This window comes from Eulemur rufifrons, chromosome 7 (genome assembly GCF_041146395.1).
Source record: "Eulemur rufifrons isolate Redbay chromosome 7, OSU_ERuf_1, whole genome shotgun sequence".
In the NCBI taxonomy this organism is placed as follows: Eukaryota; Metazoa; Chordata; class Mammalia; order Primates; family Lemuridae; genus Eulemur; species Eulemur rufifrons.
The window spans coordinates 114,015,088-114,027,808 of NC_090989.1; the positions used below are offsets into that span (position 1 = coordinate 114,015,088).

Here is a 12,721-nt window from a genome sequence, read left to right on the forward strand (position 1 = left end):
TCCAGCAGCCCCCTCAGCAGTGGACAGGCCTCTCCCAGGCCCTGCTGCCCAGCTACCCTCTCATCTTGTCTCCTGCCCATGCCCGCCGCTCCTCTCGGGTGTCACTGGGACCGACTGTCTCCTGGGCCAGACGCCAGCAGCACTGGGAATTGGGCGTACGTCAGGAGCAACCGTCCCACGGGTTTGACTGCTCACTTCCAAGCACTCAGCCCTGAGGGTCCTCCTCCATGGGCTGCTGGCGAAAGGATTCCAGATCCCCACACCTGCCTCTGGTGACCGAGCTAAGGTCCGTACAAAGTGAGTTGGCTTTTCTTTCTTCTGCTTAGTTTTCTACCTTTCATCTCCACTTTTTTGCAAAGTACTTAAGTATGAAGAAAGAGGCAGCAGTAATTACGACTTTCCTCCTTCTGGTAAAAGAACTGTACTAAAGAAAGTTTGGGGGATTCCTAGGCACAATATTTGGACTCCTCCACCCTGCCCCCAGCTGCTGAAATAGAAGTCAATCTTCCTGTCCTTCTAGGGGCAGCTGCAGGTGCCACAGTAAAGGGCTGGTCAGAAGCTAAAGTGAATCACAGCAAGTGAAAGCCATCCTGTCTTGTAGTAACAGCAACTGATCACAGCCCACGCCAAAAATATACCAATACAGACAGACTCTCTCTCTCTCTCTAAACAGCTATCTTTAGCAGACACCACCAGTCACCTACCCCATATCCATTCCTCTCGTCTTCCTCGTGTTGAAGACCTTCGTTTCCAAGCCCCCTCGCAGCAAGGCAGATCCAACTGGCCGTGTCTGCTATCCTGCCAGCCTCAGGATTTTGGACAGGATGACTCGGGATGTGGCAGCCAAAGCAGACTTCCAGAATATGACAACCACCAGGTTACACAGACCCTACAAGTCTCATTCCTTTCATCTATTTGGAATTTAATTTTATAAATGATACTAGACATGAGTCCTCTTTAATTTTCTTCCAGATGGACAGCCCGTTGCACTCATATTTTTTATTAAATAAATCATTCTTCCTCCACTGAACTGAAATCACACATTTTCATATGTAAAATTCTCATATAAAATGAGACCTATTTCTGAATTGTCCATCTGTGTTCTAATGTATAGAGTTATCCATATGCCTATATCATATGACTTAGTATGGTGGCTTTCAGTGTTTTCATACTTAGTAAAGCAGGTGCCTCCACACTATGTTTCTTTCTATACTTTACTGGCTATTCACAGGCATTTTTCCTCCATGTGACATTTAAGATCATCATAATTAATTAACTTCCCAAAGCCTTCATTGGAATTCTAATTGGAATTACATTACTATATTAATATTGACATAAGTGATTTTGTATGGCATGAACTCTTCTCATCCAAGAACATGATTAAGTTTTTTCATTTATGCAGACATTAATTTACATCCTTCCATTTTGGTATTGTCATTTACATCACAAAGGTTCTTTACTTTCTTACTCATAGTTTAAAATTTTTGTTGTCATTATAAATGGAATGTTTCTCCCATTTCCATTTCTAGGTCCATATTTCTAGAATAAAGAAAAGCTTATATCCAACATTACCAAATTCTCTTAATTATTCTGGAATGTTTAGAACTCGACTTTCTTTGTTTTACTAGGTATAGAATCCTATGATCCATGTAGCTCTTTTTTTCCCCCCAATGTTTAATGTATTATTTTATTTTGTCTTAATACATTCACCAGAACCTCCTAAACAATATTGGTAATTACTTTAATGATAAAGGTAATAAGTGGCATCACTGTCTTGTTTCTGAATTTCATTGATTGGCCTTCAGCATTTCAATCCTTAGAATGGTGTTTTCTATTTTGTTTTCAAAAATAGTCTTTATCATATTTAAATAGTTTTCCTTTATTGCCATTTAGAGTTCTTTAGTAGGAATAACTGCTGGGGGTGGGAGGTTAAATCAAATGCCTTTTCAGCACTGATTGCTCTGGTCATATGGTTTTTCTCTTAATTTGTTGATATGACAAATTATTGATAAATTTCCTGATATCCAATCACTCTTGCCTTTCTTGATTGTAATGTACTATTCATTTTTGCTGTATTCTTTTTGCTAATATTTCATTTTTAATTTTTGCAGGTATATCCATAACTAATATTGGTCCATATATTTTGTGTACTATTTGTGCAATAACTAGTTTTGATATTAATGCTACATTGGCTTCATTAAATGAATTTGAGAGATTTCCATCTTTATTCTGTGACCTGTAATAATTTTCTATGATCTGGAGTAACACTGGCCTTATTTGTATTTTTTTAAGGTGAAAAAATATGTATATATAGAATTATCCAGTTAGACTCGGTTTAGATGATCCCAATTTTATTGACAACATACAAATCATTGTAATCAGGAGCCAGTAGAACGTATGTCTTCTTCTCTCCGTCAGGCCTGATCAGGGTGTTGACCTGGGCCACATCAATGTCATAGAGCTTCTTGACAGCCTATTTGATCTGGTGCTTGTTGGCTTTGACATCCACAATGAACACAAGTGTGTTGTCTTCTATCTTCTTCACTGCGGACTCAGTGCTCGGGTCAACTTGATGATGGCATAGTGGTCAAGCTTGTTTCTCCTGGGGCTGCTCTTCCCGGATATTTGGGCTGCCTCCGAGCCGCATTGTCTTTGGCCTCCAGAAGGTGAGTGACGTACAGATCTTCTTTTGTTTGTGGCTGTGGACACCTTTTAGCACTGCCTTCTTGGCTTTCAAAACCTTTGCTTTGGCTTCGGCTTTGGGAGGGGCAGGAGCTTCCTTCTTCGCCTTCGGCGCCATCTTACCCAGCTGTAAAATCATCTGATCCTGGTAGTAAATCTTCAAGTGCCTTTCTAATTTCTTCCACAGTAATTGTTCTACTCCAATTTTTCACCTCTTTATAGGTAATTTTTAGAAATTGTATTTTTCTGAAAATCATTGTTTTCCTCCAGATCAGGTTAGTCAACAGTGGCTCACAGGCCAAGTCCAAGCCCACTGCCCATTCTACAGCATTGAATTAAGAATGATTTATTTTAAAAAAATGATTTATAAATTTTTAAATGATTAAATTTTAAATTATATAAATGTGTACATAATATCTTTGATTTTACCTCTTGGCTCACACATGCGAAAACATTACTACCTGGCCCTCTACAGAGAAAGTTTGCCAGCCCATGTTCTTAATTTTTAAATAGATTGCCAATGATTTGCATGTAATACTCTCCTATTGTTAGAATCTTCGGATTATCTACGGCTGTGCCTCTCTTCTTGCTCCTAGTCTTGCATATTTTTGCCCTCACACTTTTTTCTTAACCAGGCTTATGAAAAGCCTAACTTTTTCAAACAACTAGCTTTTGTATTTATTTATACATTGTACTCTTTTAGTTTTCTATTTCTTTAACTGTGGCTTTTGCCTGTATTATCACATTTCATCACTATTTTGGATACCACTTAGAAAAACAAAACGCTTTCACATAATCTAGAAGATAAGGCCCTCTTATCTCTTAAAACGTTTACTTTGTACTTATTAAAGAGCTCTTTTAGCTTTATTTAGGCATAAATTTTAATCATATTTTTTGTGCATCCATAAAAGGAAAATATAAAATTGCTTAAGGTGTTTCTAAAATGTCTTCTCATTGAGAATCCTGAGCTTTTAAATCACTTTGAATTCAATCTTCAGTATTCATATTTTGCCATACAATATTGTCCTCTGCGCTAGTGATAAAGCATTTCTTAAGAGTGTTCCACTATTTTTTCCAATATTTTCTTCCAAATTGTTGATACTTGCTTTGCAAGTTTTGACACTAGTTATCTTTTACTGTGTCATTCAAAATATTTCAGACATCAGCTAGTACTCATATGTTTTTCCTCAAATAGTGCTTAAATGGTTTTTTGACTGACATGCCAAGGGATTTCAATCATGCCACCAGGAAAAACAACCAAGTTCTTACAGGCATAGGCAATAACAACGGGGTCACACTGCTACATGGTCAACAGAAATTGAGGACACATCCTGATTTCAGAGATGTCAAAATAAAAAAAAAGTAGGACTCAAATTGATGAAATGTAGTAATTTTTACTTCCTGGCTTATCTGGGTTTATTTTATATTTTTTGCTATTTTTTTAAGATAGGTAATATGTTTAGTCTTTCTTCTATATTAATGAAAATACTTAAGGCTATGAATTTTTCTATGAGAATAGCTTTTGTAGTGACTCTTAAGGGTTTCAAATAGAGTATTTTCATTGCTTTTAAATAGATTGTAAATTCTGTTTTGATTTCCAGCTGTACCAAATGTTATCAATTTATTTTTATTCTCCATGTAGTGATACTTTGTTTACTTTTCAGTATTTATATATAATTATATTAGATTATGACCATACAATTTGTCTCATAAAATCTCTAACTTTAAAAATATGATGCCTTTTGTGGCAATATATATAGCTAATTTTATATTATAAATTCTTATGGACATACAAAAATGTATATTTATTCAAAGAAAATAAAACAATTTACTAAGAATTAAAATCAGTTTGATAATTGTTTCATTCAATTCTTCTTTGTCTTTACTTGTGTTTCTAGTAGTTATGAAAAACTAGAAAAATTAAGAAACATCAAGAAGCTCAGAGTTTCTGGGTAATATAGAAACTGAAGTGGAGCTAGGGAGTGATATTGTTTCTTAACCACATGGTCACACCAAGGCCACCCTGTAGCCACAGAGTTAGAGATCAGGATGGCAGGGGGTTGTGACTGAAAGAAGCTCCCACACAGGGAGCTTCTGAGATCCTGGTAAAACTCTGGTTTTTTGACTCATGTGCTAGTTACATAACATGTTCAGTTTGTGAAAAATCTATAATTTTTGCACATTTCTCTCTATATATATTTTTCTCCTTTTTTAAAAGTTTTTTAATATAACCACAAACTAGAGTTATTTAATGCCATTTCTTCTTCCTTTCCCTATTCCCTTTTCTCTCCAACAAGTATTGATCTAAAAGAAATATTGATTCCACCTTTAGACCTTTGTAAAAACTGCTTCATGTTCCTACTCCTTCTTGTCTTCCTTGTTCTTTTCCCATATATGAGTCAGAATAGTTTAACCTGCAGTTTAACCCAACATTTCTGTGGCTTGACTTGCTCATGCAAAGTCCGATACAAGTCAGAACTTCCTCTATCTTGTAGCTATAGCTACTCTGTCTAGAAAGCATGACCTTTATTTAAAGGTTGCGGTGGCAGAGAAAGAGGAATCTGGAGGCTCTACACAGGGGGGTTTTAAGAGCCAGGTCTGTGACTTGCACTACTTCTGCTGTCATCTGATGGCCAGAACCCAGTCACATAGTCTAACTGCAAGGGTGCTGGAAAAAAAGATAGTTGACATTTTGCTTCTGGTTGCCTGCCTTAATTAATGGCTTGGGAGAGCACATGTCAGGTCTCAACCCTGCAATCTTCCCAGTTGTGCAAGATATCTCTTAATCCTACAAACCAGCTCTTAAACTCATGAAACTGGCATCTTAATCCCTTGTCCTTTACCATAAAACCAAATGATGTATGTATGTCTACATTCTGCGTTACTAAGAAAGCAAAAGATTCCAGTGCTTGTTTATAGTTAGGTTTGGGAGCAGGAAAAAGGGAGTTTTACTTATCTATTTACTTACTTATTTGTTTTTAACATTTCTGATTTTGCTTGTATATTCCTTAACACTGGTCTAATTTTAGACTTGATATCTCTTATAAGAAATATATTAAAAAAATCAAACTCACGTGATACAATCAACAAATGGCTTGATCATTTTCTCCTCCTACCCATTCAGATCAATTTTGTGGAGCTAATTTTTCCCCTGCCCACTAGGATGAAATTTAAAGCAAGTCTTATGGTTTTATGATCATTCATCATTAATTAAAAAAATTTCCAGCTACTTGTAGTCATGGAATCAGTCTCAGTTCAGCAATTAAAATATCTAGTCCTATGTAATGGTCACAAGATTCAACTTCATTTAGAATTAAATCTTCCTGTCCCCCAAAGCAGATGTGCTTTGAGGAAAAAATAGGTATGGTCAACTCTTTTTCTATTTCTCCATCTTGAGCTTTTGTTCTCCTCCATTCTCTAGGCTACTTCTACCTTGTTTAGGCTTAGAGAGCAGGGAGATGTAAGGAACAGAAATGCTCTTATTGGACAGATACTGTCATTAGTATTTATTGATAGCAGTAAGAGTGATTATTTGAACCTGGTCCTAGTGAGACCTCTAAAAGGCTCTGCCATTGGAGCTGGTTGCTTAGCAAAAATATACCTACATGACCAGCAGGGTATAAGAAACCTTGGCTGAAACTCGACTTTGGGCTTCCAGGATACTAGGTATTCCATGAACACATAAGTTGTTCCTGATCTAAGATAGCAAGTAAATCCTGCCATGGCCTAGCAGAGGGAAGACAACTGGAGCTTGTACCTGGTCTCTCCTGACCCCTCCTGGGAGGCAACCTTCACCTTGCTTTCATGTTGATGATATGTTTTAACCCTTTCCTGTAATAATATGTGGATCTGTAAGCATTGTCATTTGGGGTCCTGTGAGTCTTCTTTAGCAGTCAGGCTCAATTGCCACCATTTGTGTCATTGACATCAGTGCTTTCTAGGATTGGCAGTTGTATACAACTGACTCTTTGTTTTGAGGGGCACTTTTGTGTGTTCTTTAGAGACTGTCCAACACTGGCTTTCTCTCATGAAACTGGGTCCAACAGTACCAAACAGTACTCTCTGCTGGGTTCACCTTGCCCTTCTGGGCAGTGTTCTTGGTGGGTATTTAAGACAACCCCTCATCAGTTTTCTCACACTCATGGGCAACATCTGGTCAAAGGAAACAAAAATTCTTTGCCCCAATCAACTTGAAGAGTGAAAGTTATCCCCTTTGCAGCAATATCTTTCCATTCCTCTCTCAGAGAAGCCAAGCAACAACAGTCTCTGACCTTTCTGATGTCTCAAACACGTCTCAAATATCTATCCACTGGGACACGTGTCAAGCCCACTGGCCCTGTTGAAGACCTTCTCCCCAGGCTTGAGGTAAAAGAAAAATGCTCCAACTTTCCAAACAAAAATCTTCTTCTAATCTCTATTTAACCCTTTTATAAATTTGATGGCTGGGGGGGGGAAGAAATCCAAAACTGATCTTGAACATCTCCTTTGCAAGTCCTGTGTGATGTTCTTCTACCCTTTGTGTTGTAATTTGATACCAAAATAGTTTTATTTCCTCCTCCTACGACACTAATATAACTGGCAAATCAAGGATTTGAACCCAGATCTACCTAATCCCAAAATCCGTGTTCTTTTTACTATGCCAGACAACCTCACCTATGTCAAATTAAGGACGTCATTTCAAATTTATTTAGTACTTTTTTGGATAGTCTTCTGTTTGGTCCTGGAAAAGACATCTTTCCAAATGTGTATGAGCCACACTTCTCGTTTTTTTCCTACTTTATGAAGGAATGAAAAACCAAAGGAAGCCATAGGTTTCCCTTTCCTTGATAAAATGGGGCGGGAGGAATTTAATTAGCTCCTGTGCTTAATAAATAGTGCAGTTTTAACAATTGTCAAACTACAGTCTTGTGGCGTTCGCTTCTTCCCTTAGAGAAATTGGGAGGTATGATTGAGTACTATATGTACATATATAGACACATACACACAAAATTCTGAACAAATGCTTGGAAAAGGCATTGGAAAGCTTTTGTTGCTGATTACTGACTTTGAGGATGCTTATGATTTCCAAATTTTTATTTCCCACTGAGGCCATATCAACAAATGTGTAAATCTCTCTGTATCCTGTAGGTGATGTTGTATTTATTGTGTGCAGCAAATACAGGCTGACTCTCCTTCTCACTCTGGGCTTGGGCCATGTGGTCAGCTGACCAGAAGTCGCTAGGAAGATGCCTTCCCACAGCATAATTCTTTCCCTCACTCATTCTGTCTACATCTTCCTGTAATTGCTCAATAGTAGAAGCAAATCTAGGGACAGTTTTGTGAAAAACACAATAGTTCCTCTTTTTTTAATCCAAAATAATCAGTCTTCCCCAATAGCATTTATCCAGTCACATAAACGAGCCAGCAGGACCACTATCTAGAATCAAGTTGGTGAGAATGACCCCACAGACATAAATCTCTAAGGCAGGTATAGCCCCCTACCTTGGCAGAACAACATGCGGGGTTTCTCTACCCCAAAAGCTTTCAACTGCATGGTCTAAATAAGTAACTTCACATTAGCTGCTCCTGTTTCAGGAAGACTTCAAATAATGTTTTTCTGTAAAGTAAAATAGATTTTTCTTGTTATGAGTGAAATAACAACAATAAAAAAAGTTAAAGAAAAATGTGAATACCCTCTTCCCTCCCCACTCCTCAGGGATTCAAAGTTAGAAGCTTGGCCACATACTTCCCACATTTCTTCATGATCATTTAAACATGTACAAACATGTATGGATATGTACAAGGTACATTCTCTCTTTGACAGATATTTTTAAATGATGCCCCACTATACATAGTATTCTGCAACTAAATTTCTTTTTCTATTTACATAAGGTATTATTTAGCCTGTAAGTTTGACTCCAGGTAACTGAGATTCAAATTAACAAGACAGGTAGTTTTTTCAAAAAAATAAAATAAAAATTTTTTTGAGGCTGGGCATGGTGGCTCACTGTAATCCTAGCACTTTGGGAGGCCAAGGCAGGAAGATTGCTTGAGGTCAGGAGTTCAAGACCAGCCTGACCAAAAGCAAGACCTGTTTCTGCAAAAAACTGAAAACTTAGCCGGGTGTCATGGTGCACGCCTATAGTCCCAGCTACTCATGGGAGGCTGAGGCAGGAGGATTGCTTGAACTTAGGAGTTTGAGGTTACAGTAAGCTATGACGACACCACTGCACCTTAGCCCAGGCAACAGAGCGGGAGACCCTCATCACATGGCCTGAGTTAGTTTGCCATCACAGCTATGTTCCAGGAAATAAGGTGGAGGAAAAGTAGAAGAAAGGAAACATACACACATCCTTTTAAGAATATGACACAGAAAAATAGCCCATCTCACTTCCCTTCATATCATTAACCAGGACCTGGCCACATGGCTACATTTTGCTGCAAGGGAAGCTGGAAAATGTAGTCCTTTTTCCTGGCAGCTATGTGCCCATTGAAAAATCATGGAATGGGGCAGACTTATGAGGGGCAAGGAGGGAAGATATAACTAGCAGCTCTTGCCCTAGATAGAGGTCTTACTATAATGCGTGTTGCTCTAAATCACTCTTTTTAATAACTACGCAATTTTTTGAAGTATGGATGTATCATAGTTTATCCAACCATTCACCTACTTTTAAAATTTTGTATGATTTCAAGGTTTTTATTTGTTTTCCCTTTGCCACAACAAGCAAGAATATTGAATTTGAGTGGGAATTTATCAAATATATTTAAATAAACCCGCTGCATTTCAACTTTCTTTGACTGACAGGTGAGGGACTGTTAAATCTCTCTTCTATATTAAAGTATCTTAAAGAAGGATAAAGAAATTCATATAAAAGGCCACAATACTCTCTTGTTTTCCCTTGTCTTCTGGGTACTTGTTATTCCCTTCTCAGTGAAAGGAGCTGTTGATGCTCACTTAAATGGAACTAGACACATGTACTTGACTAAGAGGAGGCTGCCCTTAGGGAAGAACAATGACTTTGCTTATTTTCTTCACACAATAAATCATGAGCTATATTCTGGGAGGTATATCGTTCAGCTTAACTTCCTCTTCAAAGCTGAGGGGTTGTAGCTATGGGATTCCTGATAAGAAAATGGCTTTGTGTTAGAACAGGGGTTCTCTGTAACCTGAATGCACAATCATAATGCAGTCTTGGGGGAAAAGAATTCAAAGGGGGATGTGGGGAAGGGAGAAAAAGAGTAAGGGTGCAGGAAGGGAGGAGGTGAGGAGGGAGGGAAGGAGGAAGAAAAAGTTGTGCAGCAATATTTGAGCACCAGAAATATGTCCATGCAAAATGACTTCTGTCTTGGTTAAGTCTCTTTGGTTGTAAGTAACAGAAAATAATTCAAGTTGGCTTAAATTGGAGGAAAGAGTTTATAAAGATGTAGGAGTATCTTAGGTGGTCAAAGAAAAGTGGGATTGGGGAGGCATGAAGCCAAAAAGAGGAAAGCTCTCGGCCAGGCGCAGTGGCTCGTGCCTGTAATCCTAGCACTCTGGGAGGCCGAGGCAGGCAGAAAGTTTGAGCTCAGAAGTTCGAGACCAGCCTGAGCAAGAGCGAGACCCTGTCTCTACTAAAAAAATTGAAAGAAATTAGCTGGGCAACTCAAAATCTATATAGAAAAAATTAGCCAGGCATGGTGGCACATGCCTGTAGTCCCAGCTACTCGGGAGGCTGAGACAGGAGGATTGCTTGAGCCCAGGAGTTTGAGGTTGCTGTGAGCTAAGCTGACATCATGGCACTCTAGCAACAGAGTGAGACTCTGTTGCAAAAAAAAGGAGGAAAGCTCTCTGGAAACCTGCTTCTCTTTTTCTCTCTGTAGCCCAGCCCTGATGCTTCTCTGTGCACGTATGAGCAGAAGGTGAATGTGCCAGCTCCCAAGACTCTGTCTTCTCTCTTCAAAAGACTAGCCCACATTGAATGGGTCATATTCTTAATTCCAAGTTCCCAGGAAAAGAAATCTGGTTGGTCTAGCTTGAGTCAGGTGCCCACACTTGGTTCAATGAGCTGTGGCCAGAAAGGCAGAGCCTGGTAGTAGACACCTGACTTCCAGGACTCCATCCCTGTGAGTAAATTATAGTCCTTCAAGAGAGTACGTAATTGTGAGCTGGAAAGACACCAAAACAAAGTAGCTCCTCACGTCTCTTAATAAAGGAAGGATAAGATATTCTACTTCAAATAATATAAATATCTGTGGGATTCTGTCCATATGCAGACATGTGTCTTGGATTAAAGATTCAGATCACACAGGCGAGGATTAATTATAATGCACATAGCAGCTCTTGTCAACAATATGTGGCAAACCTTTGTATTCAAACCAATAGATTGAGAAAAGGCCAGTAGTTATTCTATAATCATCTGAACCCTATTCCATCCCATATAAAGGGAGGTTTGGAGTTTTAACAGCACACTCAGACCCAATTGTCAGGAAAGTAATTTCAACTACAAGCATACAATGGCCCACCTGCTCCTAGGAAGGCATAAACCAGGACAAAAACCAGCTCAGGAAATAAGAAGGAAGTTGAATTTAGCTATGATACTTCCCACATCCAGCAGGTGGACTTGTTAGAACAAAGACATAGAACATGGTCCAGCACCCACAGGGTGGATTTCAAAAGAGGGAATAATTTCTTAACATCAAGTGTTGAGAATTCCAACACCTGCCACTGGAGAATGCTAGAAGTCAGCAGATACTAGGATTCAATTCTGCCCAGCCACTTGCTTCTCTGACCTTAGGCAAGTCATTTAAACTTACAGGTCCTCATTTTCTTCACCTTCAAATAGGATAACAATGCCTATCTCAGAGAGTTGTCATAAAAATTAAATAAGGCTGCCAATATGGTAGGAAGTCTTAGCGATCAATGGAACCATGAGTAAAGAAAGTACAACATGAAACATCAAATTGGAAACTCAAGTTGAGATCACAACTTTATCTTCTCCAATGCTGTCACTTCTGAAAGTGGTCCAACAGCAGCATCTGCATCTTACCAATCACCAACTCAGATGTTTCCCTGAGCACTGAAATCTTGGTCTATAAGAAGAACCAGAATCCTGGAGGGTAGATTTCATGTCTTACAGAAGGAAAATTCAGGGTGAGTCTGAAATAAGTACTGATGCTTCAAAGAGTGTCCGGGTCAGTAGTATTAATAAAAGTAAAAGGAACCTGTGTGAAGAGACTCTGGTGAAGTTGTGAAAATGTGATTATGGGTGGAGGGCACACTTCATAGTTAATGTAAATAAGTTGTGCATGTGCGTGTGAAAGACCAGGAAATCTCAATAACACTCAAATATAAAGTATTCAAAATGGTAATTATAATGAAAAAGAAATGTGAACATGATAAATTGTGCTTAATTTGTATGGATTTATTATTATTTTGAGTTTATTCTTTTATATGTTTTTGGGGTTATAAGACAAACATGTATGCTTTTTTTTTCTTAATCAGGATAGGCAAGAAATAGTGAACATAAAAAAGTTGTGAGTAAGCCAAGAAAGCATGAAAAAGTTAGAAACTAGCTCAGGAATAGGAAGGATGGAGCAGCACCAGTGGCTGTGCATCATAACCAGAGAGAAAGAGGATTGCATCTGTTAACTATGGGTGGTTACATACAATCACCCATTCCAAAGAGTCCAATCACGTGCACCAAGATGATGAAATAGCACATTGTAGGTTAGCTTTCCTGGGAAACAGATTGTGAGGTAGAGAAGTGGGCAGGTAGTTTATGGTGGAGTGTTCTTAGGAACAATTTCCATAAGACAGTAAAAGAAATAGGACAGAGGAAGAAGTTAAAATGAGATGCAGTTGCAAGAAAAGCCTTAGCCAATCCCATGGGGAATAATGAAGTTGGGATGGCCCTTCAGTTGGCCCAAATTGAGTCAATAGGCCAGGCTTTTCTACCCCTGCATTTCCCAGTTACTGAGTCAGGCTACCTCCTAGAACATGACCTTAGGCAAGGCAGCTTCCCTTTGAGGAAGCCATAAGCAGGCAATGTTCCTGGAGAATGAGATCCTCAATACTGAAAGA

At 38.7% G+C, this 12,721-nt stretch overlaps 1 pseudogene; it reads right to left on the minus strand.

The window, feature by feature from the left end:
• Positions 1–2,335: 2,335 nt before the first annotated feature.
• On the minus strand, positions 2,336–2,800 carry LOC138386617 (large ribosomal subunit protein uL23 pseudogene; annotated as a pseudogene).
• Positions 2,801–12,721: the final 9,921 nt, after the last annotated feature.